The 16396-nt window shown below is 43.4% G+C and overlaps 1 protein-coding gene across 2 annotated transcripts in view; it reads left to right on the top strand.

The window, feature by feature from the left end:
- SGCD (sarcoglycan delta) overlaps window positions 1-16396 on the top strand; it is a 448968-nt gene that overhangs the window by 81323 nt on the left and 351249 nt on the right. Inside the window, exon 1 of one of the 2 annotated variants that reach the window (XM_087753646.1) lies at window positions 15326-15342. The exons of the other annotated variant lie outside the window; for it this stretch is intronic. The gene's annotated coding sequence lies outside the window, so the exon portion shown is untranslated. Of the gene's footprint in view, window positions 1-15325; window positions 15343-16396 lie in introns of those variants that run through there. 2 annotated transcript variants of the gene reach the window in all.

The following is a 16396-nucleotide window of genomic DNA, read 5'->3' as shown; positions in this document are numbered from 1 at the left end:
TATTGATGATCTAGAAGAAAATATCCAAATACTAATGACAAAAATTACAGATGACAGAAAAACGAGCAGATTAGTAAATAATAAATCAGTTCTTCAGAGTGATCTGGATCCAATGAGCAATGAGACTCATTTGAACAACACAGAAAATATGAGATTCAGGAACCAAGAAAATAGGTCATGCTTACTGGCTGAGGGGACTGTATTTTTTAAATGATAAACACCTCACTGTGAGCTGGCTGCAGTGGCTGAGAAATTAAATAGGAACCTTGAACGTATGAGCTGGAGAAGAATGAGTTCATGCAGATATTACCACTATATAGAGAAATAAAGACAGACCATTTTTGCAACACTATGTGACAAATTTATAAATGCTTCTGAAAAAAAGTATTATAAGAATGGTTTGAGTTCTAGAAGTCTTGGCTTATAGACTAAAAGTGGCTCCATCTCATTAGCTTCTCTAAGAGGAGTTGGGAAGGATCTTACAAGTGCTAACACTGAGGAAGACTTCTGGCAGCAGAGGACCCTTGGATGTCATGGACAACATCACAGCATGATCCGAGCCTAGCAACCGGAGCGAGAAACACTCAGAATAGAAAAAAGGCAAATGGTTTTAGTAATCAACACTGGAACAGCTTAACACAGACCATGGCAGATTTCCCAACATTAAATATGTTTTTTAAATGGGTTTGGGCATCTTTCTAAAAATCATAGTAGCATTCAGACCAAAGTTGTGGGGTCTTCAGTACAGTCACTGCCTGGGGGTTCCTCTGTCCCCCTCTGAACACCTGGAGCTCTTGGCTCATGCTGTAGATGCCCATCCATAGTATCTCTCTCAGGCTACTCCTACCCACGAGCCAAGAGAAGGAAGAACATTTGTGGGTTTGTTCAGCCTGAGGAAGAGAAGGCAAAGCGGGGGGAGATCTAACTGCTGCCTTCAGGCCGGGGGAGCCTCCAGGGCCAGGCTGTACCCACCGGCTCTGCACCGTACCTGCAGCAAGGGGGAGCAGACACCAGGCGTTGCCTGGCCGTGGCCATCCTGCCTGCCGCCTTCCGCCATCTGGAAGCACTTGACTGCATTCTTTTAGGCCAATATAAAGCACTTTACATTAGGCAATCAGTGATGGCAAACAGATAAGTCCTTCCCTTTTGTGGTGGAGAGAGACTATTAGAAATACGCCTCTTGGAAAAAAGTGCTCTTTCAGAAATGCGCTTTGGATTTAGGGACTCTGCACAGTCCTTCATCTGTCAGCTTCTTCCTGCCTTCCTCACATTTGATGGTTCACTGCTTTTAGAATTGTTTCTGCCTGGCTATCTATTCCCATTCTCCTGTGACTAATATTTAGTTGTAGGTACCACTGAGAGCCTCTGCAAGGTGGTAGCATGGCATATATGGGACCCAGAGGAATTCTGAAACGACCCTTTTAAAAAACAACAGCATAAAATGAATTAGAAAAAGGAAGCAGCTTTTGAGAAGGCTCGATGCTCAGAGCAGCAGCCACAGCGAGGAAAAGCTAACTGTTTCAGAATGGGTTTTGCCCCACCTGAAATCGATGGCGAAACTCTTCTTGAGTCACAATATTTGCTCAGGTACCAGCCTCCCATCCCTCTTCCTGCTCTCCAGTTCTTGTTTCATCTTCAAAACTAGAGCGTTATGGTTGTGTATTTTAAAATTACTGGTAACCGGTTGCTTGCTGGCCAGGCACATGGTCAGAAGTTGCAGCTGCCTGGTGTTCACGGCTGCTCTGGAGCTGACGGAGCAAACAGCAGAAGCACATCATATGCAGGAGAGGGTGGCCAAACACTATGTCCTTCTGGGGTCAGCTAAGGGATGAGGACAATGAATGGTTCACTGTTAAAGAGAATTAAAGCTCCAATACAGTGATTTTAATATATGGCCAGAAACCTAGCAGACAGATCCAGCCACACGCTGTCAGTCTCTCTCCTCTCTCTTCCCCTGATGTGCCCCCAGAGAAGCACAGACCCTTTGGGGTGCAGTGGTTACTACATGAGTAATCCGATGATGAATGTTGCTTTTACAAGTAAGCCTTGCGTCTAGTTGTAGCATGTACCAGAGGTGGCATGAGGGGGATAGGAGGCTCTGTCACTTAGAATAAATTATTTGGAACAGAAATTTAGTGTTTAATATGTTTGTAAAGAGTCTAGTGAGTGTCTGGGTACTCCCTGGGCAGAGTAATAATTGTACTTTTGCTTTTCTGTTTTATATTTACAATCCAGAACAGCTAGCCCTTGAGTAAGTGTAAACTGCACTTCCATCATATTTCCATTTGGGTTATGAATATTTCACACACCTGCAGTCTCAAAAGCACATAATTGCAAAACCACACTCAGACAAGGACTGAATAAACACTGTTGCTGATTCTTAATGAGCCATTAATCAGATGTTTAACTACAGGTAATTCCCTTGAGTCCTGGTGTCCCAAGAAAAATCTGTATTCCCTCTAAGTCATAGAGAAGCAGATGAGTTATGAACAGGAAATTGCAAGCTGCAGACTGAATGAACAGCATTGGCTTCCCATGGCAACTCCTAATCATGAAAAGTAAAATTTTTTAATTTCATTTGGGAGTCTAAGTCTCACTGCCATGAGCCATGGGCTCCAAAGTCCTATAAGGACTTTGTAGGAGCTAAAGGCTTTTGTTTCAGTTGTTGAAGGGTACCTTTTGGCAAGAACTGGGAAGATGCTCTGATCACCTCCTGCCAGTCAGCGTTACCTGTCCTTCATGGGTGGTAAGACTGTGATTCTTCACACAGTGTGACGTCCTCCTCTGGAATCCACTATCAAAGGAGGATGTGTATTCCAGCTGCATTTTAACAAGGGATGGATAATTTTATGGCCACTGTTATTTGTAGCTTTGCATGGTAAATTAAGAATAATAAACCCATATATTTCAGAGTGTACAAAAAATTCTGCAGGGCTTAGGAAGGAAATTTCTTCCACCAGCAATATTGTATTGTTGCTTAGGTCAAGCTGGACTCAAATGGACATTTCTTTCATGGGAAAAATAACAATTTCCAAATTTGTTTAATTCCAAATAAGCCCAGTGCTATATTTTGAGCATGAGATGATCTGCTGCAAAGTCTTTGTTCAGAAGCACTGCAGTCTTCTACTAGAACAAATCATCATGTCTGAGTTTAAATAAAGAAAAGGAAGGTTTTCCTTATTTCTAAACTTGTGTCAAAATGTGGCTGGTTTCATTCCCAGTTTCACTGGCACTAAAATGTCATATTGCGCTAAGACGGCTAGGTGAGTTACTGATGTTCATGACAGATCTGCTGTAAACAGCATTTCATAAAGGACATAACGGTTTTAAGAGCTTATCCTTTTCTCTTCGTAAAGCAGTCACACATTTTTGTATTAGCCAACCAGTGAATGTAGTTGGTTTTCCTCTGAAGAGCATGCACATGGAGACAAAGCCAACCTACACATGTTAGATATTAGAAGAGCTCCAGGTTATTAACTATGGAGAACAAAAGGCTTTAGACGATCTCTCCATCTGTTTCTCCCTCCTGTGCCAGAGACACAGTGTAGCAGACCGTATCTTCACAGACATTTTCCAGGTGGAAAATGTGCATACAAGAAGCGTGTGCATCAGCTCCTGTATCTCTTTCCCAAAGTATAAGCTCCTTCCATCACAGCTGAAGGAGCCATATCCCAACAGCAGACATCCATAAAGCTGACAGTTGGAGTCTTATTCACGCTTTTACTCCCTAGGTGTTACTTCCTCATAGGATGCTCGGTTTAGCAAAGTAGTTTAGAATAACTTATTAATTAAATACTCATTGACACTCCATGCCTGCTTGTGGTGGTGGTGGTGGTGGGGGGCTGTGTACAAGGGACAGCTTGAGGGAAGAAGGAAAGTGCTCGTACATGCCTTCTTGCAGAGGGACTCTGTATAGCTGTGCTCCTGCCTCCATCGCCCTCTTCCTCAGAGACCTATGTAGAGAATGGACTGGAGGAGGCAGTAGGAAGATTTTGGGCAGTCAGGCACTGCACTATTGTACAGCCATGTCCCAAAGTGCTCACAGACCTGGAAAGGAATAGATGGAGAGGATATACAGGTCTTCCTGCAAGTAATGTCTGCTTAGCAGCCACCAGCAGAGCTGCCCTAGCAAGCATGTCCCACCAACGTGTGTGCTAAAGAATGTCCATATGATACAAATAAGAAAAGTTAATTTACAGGAAAGGTGTTATTCTTCATTCCCTCCCATGGGAAGTGTTGTTTGCTGTCAACAGATGCTAGACGTGCTGCTGCTCCACAGCTGGGGGTGCTGCAGTAGAGTTGGTGGCGGTAACGCACGGCAACTCCGACCCACACTCGCAGGTGCAATCACCATCTTTATTTTCACTCTTGCCTGCTGTCCAGCACAGCTTACAACAGCTTTCAGACCTGGCATCTCCCCCTCTGCTGAACAGAGGTGGTGAGAAACCTGGCACCTCTGAGCCCTGCAGCTGGGGAAAGCAGCGGCAGATGTGGACTTTTGATCGCATACTGGTTTGCTTCTCTCCTGATCTCACCTGCTGCTGCCTGTGGCCACTTTGATTACAGTTAACGAGTGTGACACCTCATTAGCTAATGAAGTTTCTCATGGTTCTTGAGCTGGTGTTGTCTTCTCCTGCTGCAGATGAGGCATTTTCCTGGGCTGTGGAGTGTAGTATATGGTAAGGGGAAGAGGACGTGGTAAAGGGGGTAGATGACACCAGCTAACGAAAGAGGCACTACTGGCTCCAGGCTTGCTTCTGTAGACAGAGGCTGGGCAAAACCCACTCTGGGTTGGGCTGTTGCTCAGTAGGATCTGCACGGCCATTTCATGTGCAAGCAGGGGTGAGGTGCTCTGGATAAAGCTAATGAGTAGGATGTAAAAGTCTTGTTAGGCCTTTCTTGATGAGACAGCACTTATCATACAAATGGGAGGACATATCATTCATCATTGCTGGTTTTACCTGTCAAAAGAAAGCTACAAGTTTTCTTTTTTATACCCACAAATCTTGAAGTTCACCATGATCTGTCTAGATGGTTTCTCTCTGAAAAAAAAAAAAAAAAAAAAAAAAAAGAGTTTTAAATCTAATAAATAATCCTCTGGAATATTTGCAAAATATATATAAATGCCAGCACCTCCTCTAAAGATATAATTCAGTGTCTTAAAATCAACACACACACACTGTGTGACTGGTTGTGAGTATTCTCCCTAAACTAAAAACCAGGCAGGCAGGCCAGCAGGTTGCTATGCAAATGGATGAGGAGCAACGATCTGCCTTCATTGCAGCCTTAATTTATGAACTAGATTTATTACATTTTTTTATTGAATGAATTACTGCATATCCTACTTCTTCATGTGTCAATAGCTGTGTCCAAGGAGAAGACAAAAAAATCAAGGGTAGATGACCCAAAGCCTACACCACTTTGCACGTGCAAATTAAATATTGCAGTTGAGAGTGAAACCCTCTCCCAGGGCAGCCACGGCTGAGCTTGGCATTGCTCTCTGCCAGATGGCAGGTCAGCCACGAAAGATGCTCCCCAGCTCTTGCTCCTGCTGCCCCCCTCATTGTGGCCCTACCCAATAGCCCTTGTTCTTCTCTGCCACCGAGGGAGTGGGCACAGAGACAGAGCACACAAAAGCGAGTGTTAGGGACTGGAATGGTGCTCCTGGAAATGGTGTGAGATCATAGGAGAAATAAAAAAGCGCAGGCAAAAATGACATCATTGTCTTGAGCTTCAAATTATTGGCCCCTGCTGTATCCTGGGTGCTGCCAGTAACTTTTTCAGACCTGTTTACAGGACATAACTGAGTGTCCTTCACCTGTAACTCTACAATCCCATAAAAGGTCCTCTTCTTGGAGACTCTGATTGCACATAATTATTTTTTCCCTGTCTGAGTTGCAGGTTAGGGATTCCCCCAGCTACAGCACCTGAGAATCGAGGAGAATGATCTAAATTCTAATATCAAATTACAGACAAGTGATAAGACCTAAATCCACCTTAACATGTAATGTGTATAATGTTTAACACATAACCAAGAAATATGCTTAGTACTGTTAGATCAACTAAAATTAAGTTATGGACTACTGAAATCATAGCAATTCAGTGTCTTGTCATTGCAACATTGAACAAGAGAAATTGATATTTTAGCCCTGATTTTCATCTCCAAATCATCTCCAAAGCTCTGTCTATCATTATTGAGGTTTTTTGCCTGCATGCTTCTTTTGGACATCTATTTGTTTTTTCCCCCAAAACACAGATGTTTGCCCTGTATTGTATTCATATGAACAGACCAGCCAGATAAGCATTCAGCTGCTTTGTGCATGCAAGTACAATCATTTTGCATATAATGAAAGGAAAAACCAGCCTCATAACTGAGGAAAATGTCAGCTGAAGTATCCAAAAAGAAAAAAAAAGAATGTGTGTGAACACGCATTCAGTGATAGACGCCTGATCTCTGAGATTTTGGCCCTTTAGCGTAAGATTGATGTGGAACAGTTTTCAGTTTTGACATTGTGTTGGGCTCATCAGAGATGTTCTCATCTTTGCAAGGATGGAAAGCTGGTGTCTGGCTCAGCAGGCAGCAAAGTAAAGCAGCAGAGACTCGAGGAAGCCTGCTCTGTCTTCTTTAGAGTACAGCCATTTGGGATTTCAGTGTGGAAGACTTTTTATTGGTCATATGTTGCCTTTTCCCTCAAATGCTTCTGTGCCACATTTGTTCTTCCTGATCCTCTTTGGGTCCAGCTCCAAATGATGCTCATTTGCCTTTAATTTCAAGCGTGTTCTGAGAGGTGCAGGGATCCCTCAAATACTCAAGGAATACTCATGAAGGTGAATAGATGGTAGTGCAGGCTGCTGCGCACACACAACTGGGTGAAGCAGGGCAAAAGTTTGGGCTACATGTGGCATGGGGATTTAAATAGCAGAGTTAAATTTTGAACTAATTTTAAAACAGTGGAATTTGATTTTCTATGCTCCTAATTCTGCCTAAGTGAACAATAGAATCAAATTCCTTTAGACCAGGCACACTGCAACCCCAAATATTTAAATAGAGTTGGAATGTCAGCGAGGGCTGAGCCTGCCCACGTAAATAAGCTCCAGTGATCCTCAGATACCCACGAAGGCGAACTCTGGGCATCACTTACACCAGCACAGAAGAAAACCGAATCAAGGCCTTTGTGTTCAGTAATTTTGACACACTAATGTATTCAGCTCTCAATCACCTAAGCATCAAAGCAATTAAGCATAGGTTTTCTGCAGTGCATCTTAATTGTGCAGTCTTCATTGCAGATGATAGATGATCAAGCTCACATGGCTATGCAGAGCACAAGACGGGGATGTCCATCCCCTGCCCGGCTATGGCCTCCGGCATCGGAGCTCTCCTGCCTTGCAGAGACAGCAGTTGATGCTCAGGGACATGCACCCTCGACCTGTTTCTCATTCGGTGTCTTTGATCCCACTATTAGTACTGTTTGACCTTGAAACACCCTTTATGTTTTATTTTTAAGTAGATTAGGAAGAAAGCTTCTTGGAGGGCTTAAAAGACTGTATGCTAAAGATGATTTCTGCAACCTGATATGGATTACCATAGTTACTCTGTGTGAGCATGGCAGCTTTCCAACTCCTCTGCTGGAATGATCTAAAAGCTTTTCTTTTATTGTGTCTTGAGGTGAGAGTCTGGCTTTAAAAAGCTTTCAGAATTCTAATTCTTTCCTCCAGTTTGTTGGCAGGGGGAGTCCAGCACCGCTCCATCTGATGTCCGATATCACTGATAACCTACAAATGATGCGTTTGGGATCTCTGGTTGTGCATGTCCAATCACTTAGTTAATTGAGAACACAGAGAGCTGCAGCTCATGGCATCCCGATTATCTCTCTGATCTCTTATTCCTCCGGCCTCTTTCCAGGCATATTGTTTAGGGCTCGTGACACTCTCCCTTCTTTGTGGACTTTGTGCATTTGCTGGGCCAGATCTGTAGTTAGCAAGAGCAGCAGAATGTAAAGGGCAGTCTCTTGAGTCTTGTTATCTTCTTATGCACAGTAATAGCACAGTCTGCATGCCATTCATGATTTTTATTTAATAGAGTTTCCTGGTGTGTATTTTAGGATTCATTTAAAAATACATCAGTGATGAGCAGGGTAGGAAGAAGAAACCGAGCCAAAAATTCTCTCTAAAACCAGACCAATAACTATCTTCTGCCTGCAGCTGACATTTAGGAGTATTCTTAAATCACTTAAAGTGATTTTTAAAAATCACTTCCAAAAAAAGGAGTCTGAGGGAGAGACTATTGGGTGGATTGCTTGATGCCAACATGAGTTGGGTGAAGAAATCGAGTCCTAAGTTAATGTTGAATTAATGTTGATTAGTGATTAGAGTGAAACTGGAAATGGCAGACTGTGCGTGGAATATCTCAGCATCGCCTATGGCACTTTTTTAATGATGAAAAATCCACGCTACTTTATATAACACAAATTTCTTCCTTGGGATTGTAACTGGGGCTTTGCAGCAGAGCTTGTCAGTATGGCATGGACCACCACTCTGACCACATCTGGGGCAGGGAGTATTTTTTCCATTTTATGTCTCTATTTGGCAGGTCCAAGATCTGCCAGCAAGCCTGCAGCTAAGGTTGGGACAGACCTGTTTCTCCCAGTCTCAAATCAATTCTTTATCCATGAGACTATTCTTTATCCTGCTGGACTGTCTGGAATTGATGAATTATTGCTCTAGATAACAAATACTTTCTTCTTCTTCCTCCCCGCTGCCTACCCCTTGTCCATAGTACTGTCCTTCCTAGCTTCAATAGTTGGGTTAAAGCCTGTGCAAAAACCCAGGTCATAGTGAAATGTCAGCAGGCAAAACCAGTCCAAAATGTCTGTGTTGCTGATACAGACATGCTGCACATTCATCCATCTCCCTCCTGAAATCAATAACTGTGCTCAGCTCCCTGTATGAGGGGTCCCAGCAGAGCCTTCACTGTAAGTTTTCTGCTCCGATCTTTGGTTTTGGCCGAGTGTCCTTAGGAGCTGACCGCGCTGCTGTCGAGGCTGTTCACTGCCAGAGCTGGTTCAGCCATTTACCATCAGATCTGCCAAGCCCAGCCCAGAAGACATTTAAAATGCCATGAATATTTAAAGCAAACAAAAATCAAGCCCTCGAGCATCCTACTTTTCCAAATCATGAGAGCTGTGACCAAATGCAGACACAAGTAGTTTACTTAATTAAAATTAAACCTTCTTTTCCGTTTCCCTTCTTTTCCTTTTCCAGCAGCACCCTATTTAATGCCTGTGGCAAGATTCATCAGCTGGAGGCTGTTTTTTTACAAGATTTGACAAAGATCATTCAGGAGTCAATATTTTGCCAAAAGCTAAGTGATAAGTCTAGTGGCTTGCATATAATTTCCTCCTTTTCTTTTATTTCTTCTTTTTTTTACCCCTCTCCTCTTTTCATTGGGGTTTTGAGTTACTGACAGCACAGCAAATGAGGTATGCTTGTGAAGTATGAAGGCTTCAGTTTTTTACCTTGCTTTCCTCCCTGCCTCAGCTTCATTTTGCATGATTTCTGAATAACAGCAGGAGCACTGAGAAGCCGTTGTGTCTTCATGTGCAAAACATACAGCTCTCCGCTGCATTCCTTGAAGTTTTGTTACTGTGTGATGAGGTAGGTAACAGCCGTTCCGGCAGGACAAAATGAACCTGTGTAAAGGAGTAGGGTGGAGAATGGGCAAAGGGAATGAGGCTCTCAGGTACCTTTAGGCTCCTTCAAATAACCTGGTCTGAACAAAAAGAGGTGGATTTTGGTACAAAGAAATTTTTTTCTTTGTGGATGGACCTTACGTAGAAACTAGGCACAAAAGTCCTCTCGGCAGCTGGATCCCTTCCTAAAAATGTCCATCTTTCAGCTCATAAAATTAGGGCTCTAGCTTTGTACTAATGTAGTTAAAGAGCAGATATATCTGGGGCCCTAAATCACGAGATCATGTGCAGCAATGGCTGTGTGCTGCTGGGTGCATGCAGAAATGCCCCAAATCACACTTTTCCCCTTTTGATAAAGTTGTTTCTGAGCTTTTGCAAAGAAAATTATACTGAGGATTTTAGGTTTTGTTTGTCTGTTTACCTTAGAAGTGCTAGTGAGGCAGATGTGAAGGCGTACTGGGAGGAACAGGGTACTGTGCATTAGGCATCTGGTCCCATCAAAGCCCAGTTTACCTGTGAAACCTTCCAAAAGGGAGCAAATCCAGTCCAGTCTCCCTGAAAGTAAAGAGCTGCCTCGTGAATGAGCTAATGCTCACCCGGTCATATGAAACGTGTCTGTATCAATTTTAGAGAGAAGGTTGTTATGAGGAAGTATTTCCTAAGACTTAAGCAGGCTAGTTAGTTCGTAATCATTTTGGTTTAAATAATTCAAAAGCTGATGCAAAAGTAAATTAGTAAGTAGTCTAAACGACATGGGTTTATGGCAAACTATCAAAGAAACCTAATTTTCACTCTCTGATTATATTACATGTCTGGTTGACAAAAACGATTATATAAATTTAGTGAATTTAGACTTTTGTAAGGTGTTTGACTTTGCACTGAATAGCGTGCTGATTAAACATTAGCACTATTCGGTAACAGAATATACATTAAATGGATTACAAAGTGCCTGACAGAGCTCAACAAGTAGCTGTAGATGGAGAATCAGGACTGAATGGACCTGTGGTTTCTGGGGCACATTAAGGTTAAGTATAAGTACCAAAGCTCTCTATTGTTTCTATCAATGGTCTGTAGGAAAACACAAGATGAAAAATTTTTGCAAAGCACAAAGATCAAGAGAGCTGTATGCAGTGAAGAGGAAAGGAGACTGGCACTGGGGAAGCTGAATCTTTTGGTAAAGAGGACGAGGAATCCATCAAACGACATGTTGGTCTGTGCAAGGGCACAGCCCTGCATGCAGGAGTGCAGGTAGCACTCATGGGATGAGGGGAGCAGCGCTCCGAAAAGCCTCTGCACATCAATCCCGCTGTGATGACCTGACAAAAGGAATTTATGTGGCCTTTAAATATATAAACAAGGGAGTAGTGAATAATAGGAAAAGAGGTAATTTTACTTTTATGTGCAGCATCGCTAAAACCAGGTCTCAAATAGCAAAATATTGTGTTGAAACTTTGGAAGGATATGGAAAAGTTGGAGAACGGGTAGGAAAGAATGCCTAAAATTATTTGACGGACTGAGGAAATGTTTTACAATAGGAGGCCTGAAAGGCTCAGTGTGTTTGGTTGACCAAAAAAAGGTCTGAGGTAACTTTTTTGTGCATGGGTCTGTTTCTGGGAAGAAAATACTTTGTCCTAAAAGGAGAGAAAAGGGAAAGAAGAGCTCGTATCTGAAAGCTGGACCAGATATAATTAAATGAGGTGGGGGTTTTGGTGGGGTTTTTTTGGTTTTGTTTTAACTGGGAGGTGATTTTAGTCACTGGAGCAAATTATCAAGAGAAAAAAAGAGGATTCTCTGCTTTTAGATGGCTCCAGAGTAAGACTTGCTGCTTTTCTTCACTATTGACTTTCTTGGGCCTTATAGCTGCATTCAATTAGAAATAGCTGGGTAAAATACAATGGTTTGTTATAAGGTCAGATGAAGATCTAATGACTCTTCCTTCAACTTGATGAAACTCTAACTGCATATGAACACACTGATATTAAAAATGATCTTACCTGTTTTCGAGAGGAAAAACCCTGTGTTATTAGCTCCCTCGTGTGCGACAGTTGTTGCTCATACATTTTTAATGTTTTAATCTGGAAAGCTCACTGACATTTTGTTTTGAAACACACGGTGCCGCTCAGCAATGGAGTACATTTGTTCCCGTAGCTGCACCATCTCGGGCAGGGAGAGAGACGGGGCTGCCCGGGAGCGCTCTGCTCTGCCCATTCGGCTGCAGAGGCTCGGCAGGGTTTATTCAGGTGCCTGAATTGCTCCACTGCCATCAACATGGTTTGTGCTGAGCTAACGTCGAGGCCGTCTTGGGCTGCTCCAGCACAGCCGGGGCTCAGCTCTGTGCTTGGGAGTATCGGCAGTGACAGGCAAAGCTATGACAGAAGGGAGAGATTTATGATGCAAACCTGATTCCGGCATCAAGTTTTAAAGACTTAGAGGCAAAAGGAATAACTACAGTTATGAAAAATGTCAAGAAGTGTTTCTCATTGGGGAGCAGTCAATGAATTTACCATGGCTTGGCCCAGCTGTGTCTGCAGTCTTACCCGTGCTGTACTAGGGCTCTGTTTCTGATGTTAAAGCAGTCACCTTGTTCTGAGTCTGTGCACAGGAGTGAACATCTCTTCAGCTGTTAACCACCCTGAACATAACTGCTCTTCATCAAAAATCCCCCTTTTGCTTACAAATTCTGCAGTGCTCTTGCTCCCAAAACCTTGCCAGGCAGGGATTGCTGCCTTCTTGCGGTTGAGCTCCCCCCAGGCGCAGACCTAGCAAAGTTTGGGCTTAGATTGTCTCAGCTCTGGCCTCAGTGTAGGGTATTCCTTATAGATTTTGCCTCGTACCGTAACCGTAATGACTTACCCATTTCTAGCAACTAAATCTCAAATGCATCTGCATGTCACGTAGCTGGCAGTGACCTCACAGACCCCAGTTACTACAATTACGGGCAGCAGCCACAACGTGCTCCAAGGCCAGTGCCTCTAAGTGGGAAGGAGGGAGTGTTGCAGGGGAGCCTTTAAATTCCAAAGCGAAACTATAATTAGCTGTAATCGTACCCAGAGTAACTTCACTGCTATAATTCTCAGCAGGAAAACAATTACATTGCAGTAGCATAACCAGACAGACATGCTGTAAATACAAAACATCCTTTGGAAATATATGCTCCATATTCTAAATACATTTAGAATTAAGGCAAACAATTCTTTTCTAATTGGGATTCAAGGCAGACATGCCGAGGGGTTTGGATTTTTTTTCCCTTCTGCTTCTACTTTTTTGTTTAGCAGACGTATAAAGGCACTGTGTTAGTTAATACGTTAACGGCACACTCAGGCTACCATCGGAGGAATGGCAGGAGAGAACTGACCCTCGCGCTCGGTCTGTAACCCTCCCCGTTGCAGCTGGTTACTTCTGTCCTTCTGAGATGAAGGCGGGTGCGAAGAGGGGGTTTGGAGTGGGATTTTGGCACTGGAGAGGACCGCAGGACTGCTGAAGCACAAAGCCAGAGCTTCTTTGTTTAAGAGATGCAGCAGCTCTGTTGAGCTCAAAGGCAACAGCTGATTCAATACCCTCGGTGTGCTCTGGTCACTAGGGGGGAATAGAGGACCGCAGAGCGTGTGGGTCGCTGCCACGCTCCTTAGGAAAACTGCAGATGCTTCAGGGTCTGTCTGCCTGAAATCCTGCTGCTTCTGCTACAGCAGAAGCTGGAGAAGCTTATAGAAGGGTAGTAGAAGGATATAGAAGGGAAGGGACCCATGGTTTTCTTTTTCTATACCTTATTTACTGGAGAAGACCCAGGGTTGATATTTGGGGCATGTTGCAATCCTTTCCTTTCCCCCATACATTCGGGGCTTGGCAGATGATCATGCTAAGGGGTAAGATGTTGATTTGCCAGGGGTTACTTTATATTACTGAGCTTGAAATATGTTTCTGAACTCTGTTCAGAGAGCCCAGAACATATATAAGTACAATTTTTTAGGAGCTTCATTCTTCTTTTGAGGGTTTTTATGCAGCACATGTCCCTAAGCTGCTCAAAGAAGGAAAATTTGGCCATTTGCTGCTGCCTAGTCCACCCCCTCTCGGAGAAGGGGAACCAGGCAGGCCGGGAGAGTTTCTTAGTTTCTACCATCCCTTGTCCAGTTCAACAGGGAAAGGAGATGGGGCGGGGGGGGGAGGAGAAAAAAAAAAACCAAACAAGGCTCTGAAGAAATGTTTTTTTAAAATCTACAGAGTTCTCTGGGAACAGAGGTATCTTCTTTGTATTTACTTTAAAATCATTCTCCTGCAACACGTTCAAGATGATGGTTTTATAAACCTACACGAAGTTTTTCATTATCCATTGAATACTTTAGGTGTTTTTCTGCGGGGGGAAAATACAGGTTTATGTGGTTACATCAGTCAGGGTTTGGCTTCATGTGTTGCAATGCCTACTGCTGGTTCTGGCCATGACTGTTAAGGTTATTGTGAGATGTTCTAGCAGTTCCTGTGAGCGTTCATCCTATTTCCACTGGTCTTAGTGGACATTTTACCATTGTCTTTAATAAGAGTGACTAAGTTGTAGAATTTAAGGACAGTAGGGTGAGCTAAGGTTAAGAAGGGTGAGTACCAGCATCCATCAGAAGTGGAAGTACACAGTATTGCCCAAGGCAGAAGATCAGGACAATGCCTTTCTTCAAAGACAGAAATAACCAAAATTTCATATTGGGGGGGGGGGGAGAGAGAGACAGGAAAGGAATAAAAGAGAGATCTTTCAGAGATCACAAAGCCAAACTTAATAGCTCTTTACTGCAGCTCTCAAAAGTTTAGAAGTGCAGCCTATAACGACAAAATGCATGGCTTGGAGGGGAGAGCTAAATCAGGCTCCTAGCACAAACCAAAGGCTTGTTCTATATATATGTTTGTCACTGCGAGTAATGGCTGTAAGGCAAACAAAGGGGAATACGGCTGATGTTTAACAGCCACTCTACAACCACTAAGCTACTTCTGCCTCATATCTGGAAGCTTATACGGGGAACATGCGGTAGGTTTCTCTTCTCCATGCTGGCGGGTTATAAACCTGAGTTTCCCCTGGGTATTCCCCTTTTCCATGCTTGTTCTTTCTTACTGTGCGTGAGTAGGAAAGATGGGTTCAGGATGGAGCTTTAGATTTATAATTGATTTTCCATTCATGTTTTCGGTGAAAACTCTAGTTTGCATGTACCAGAACAGGAGCTTGTAAGAACACAATCACTCTGTGCATGTGTAGAAGTGCAGATATATGTATATACACAGGTATACACACCACAAATATAAACAAGCGTACTTCTGCTATACCTCTCTTAGAGCTTCTGGTCTGAAGAGAACATGAATTTTCCTGTGTACTTGTCGTCTTTACACTGTCTTCTTTGCACTGATTTGATTAGAGTAAAAGGAAGACACAAACAACGCATGGGGTATGGAGGAAAGTAAGCACTTGTCTTTACGTTTCGCCTATATATATACCATTAGCTTCACACAAAACATGACTCACTAGCAGCAGGTGTCCTGCTGTTATGTTAGGCAGATTAGTAATGATGGGGGGGGCCGCTCTCCCTATATGGTATCCCCGAGGGAAGCTAAAAATAGTTCAGAGGCTTTCAGCAAAGTAAAAGTATTTGTGGGCTTTGAACGAAGTCTGCTTCTGAAGGTAAGAATCGGAGCTGATCTGTTTAATCTGCCATTCCGTCTTTTTTTCTTTCTTCTTTTTTTTTCTTTCTTCTTTTTTTTTTTTGTGTGAAGCTTGCCTTGGCAGTTGATCGGCAAATGTTATCTGGCACAAGACTGGGAGTTTGGAATTATAAACAGTTGCTTTCCGTGTTTGTGGAAACAGGATGGGGATTGACCACTTAAAGGAAATCAGTGTAACAGAGAGCCTTCTCAGCCGAGGCAGAGACAACAGAGGAATGTGTCTCGGTTAGAAATAGTTGCTTTTTTTTCCTCTCTCTTTTCCCCCCTCTCTTCGTTGTTAGAGAATCTGAACGGCATATGAGCAATCACAGCATGTGACTCTGCTCTGAGTAGCAGGCAAGCTATTGCTGGTAGTTACACCCACCGTGATACAAGTCCAGTAAGCAAAGTTGTCTGCAAAGTTATTGTAGCAGCAGAATACGAAAAGAGGGGAACTGTTTGTATTTCTGAGATATGTGCAAATCAGGGCACTACGTGCGCTCCATGGAAGTGTGGCTGAGGAGACTTTTCAGCCCTGCTGGTAAATGACTGTATATCTATATACTCAGAGACACTGATAGGCAGACTACTGCCTAAAAGAAAAAATGCTGTTGCAGAGGAAAACTGTGGGGGTAATTATACATGTGTGTGTGTGTGTATCTGCATGCATCCACATCTGCATATATGCAGAGAGCTCATGAGTTGCTGGACTGCAGAAAAGCCCCACAAGCCTTGCACTGAGCCACCACTTGCATGGCTTTGTGCAACACAGAAATGGAGACGTAAGGGCTCAGTCTCACTTCTGAAAAATGAGATACAAGGGCTGCTCGTTACACCAGAATAACCTCACGGGCCGTGATGGATTTCCTCTGATTTTTCAAGTGGCATCACCGATATTGATAACAAGTGACTTCTGCTTGTGGAAACCCGATAAAAATCGGACTGCCCTGCACGGGGCATCTCTGAGGACAGCGGTGTGCATCGCACACCTGCGTGAGCACGTGTGGGCACCCTCCCGGAAAGCTGCCGTCTTG

This window comes from Nipponia nippon, unplaced genomic scaffold (assembly GCF_047370975.1).
Source record: "Nipponia nippon isolate SJK-2023a ecotype South Korea unplaced genomic scaffold, ASM4737097v1 scaffold_17, whole genome shotgun sequence".
In the NCBI taxonomy this organism is placed as follows: domain Eukaryota; kingdom Metazoa; phylum Chordata; class Aves; order Pelecaniformes; family Threskiornithidae; genus Nipponia; species Nipponia nippon.
The sequence above is the reverse complement of the archived record's forward strand: the minus strand, read 5'-3'. Positions and strand labels throughout refer to the sequence as shown.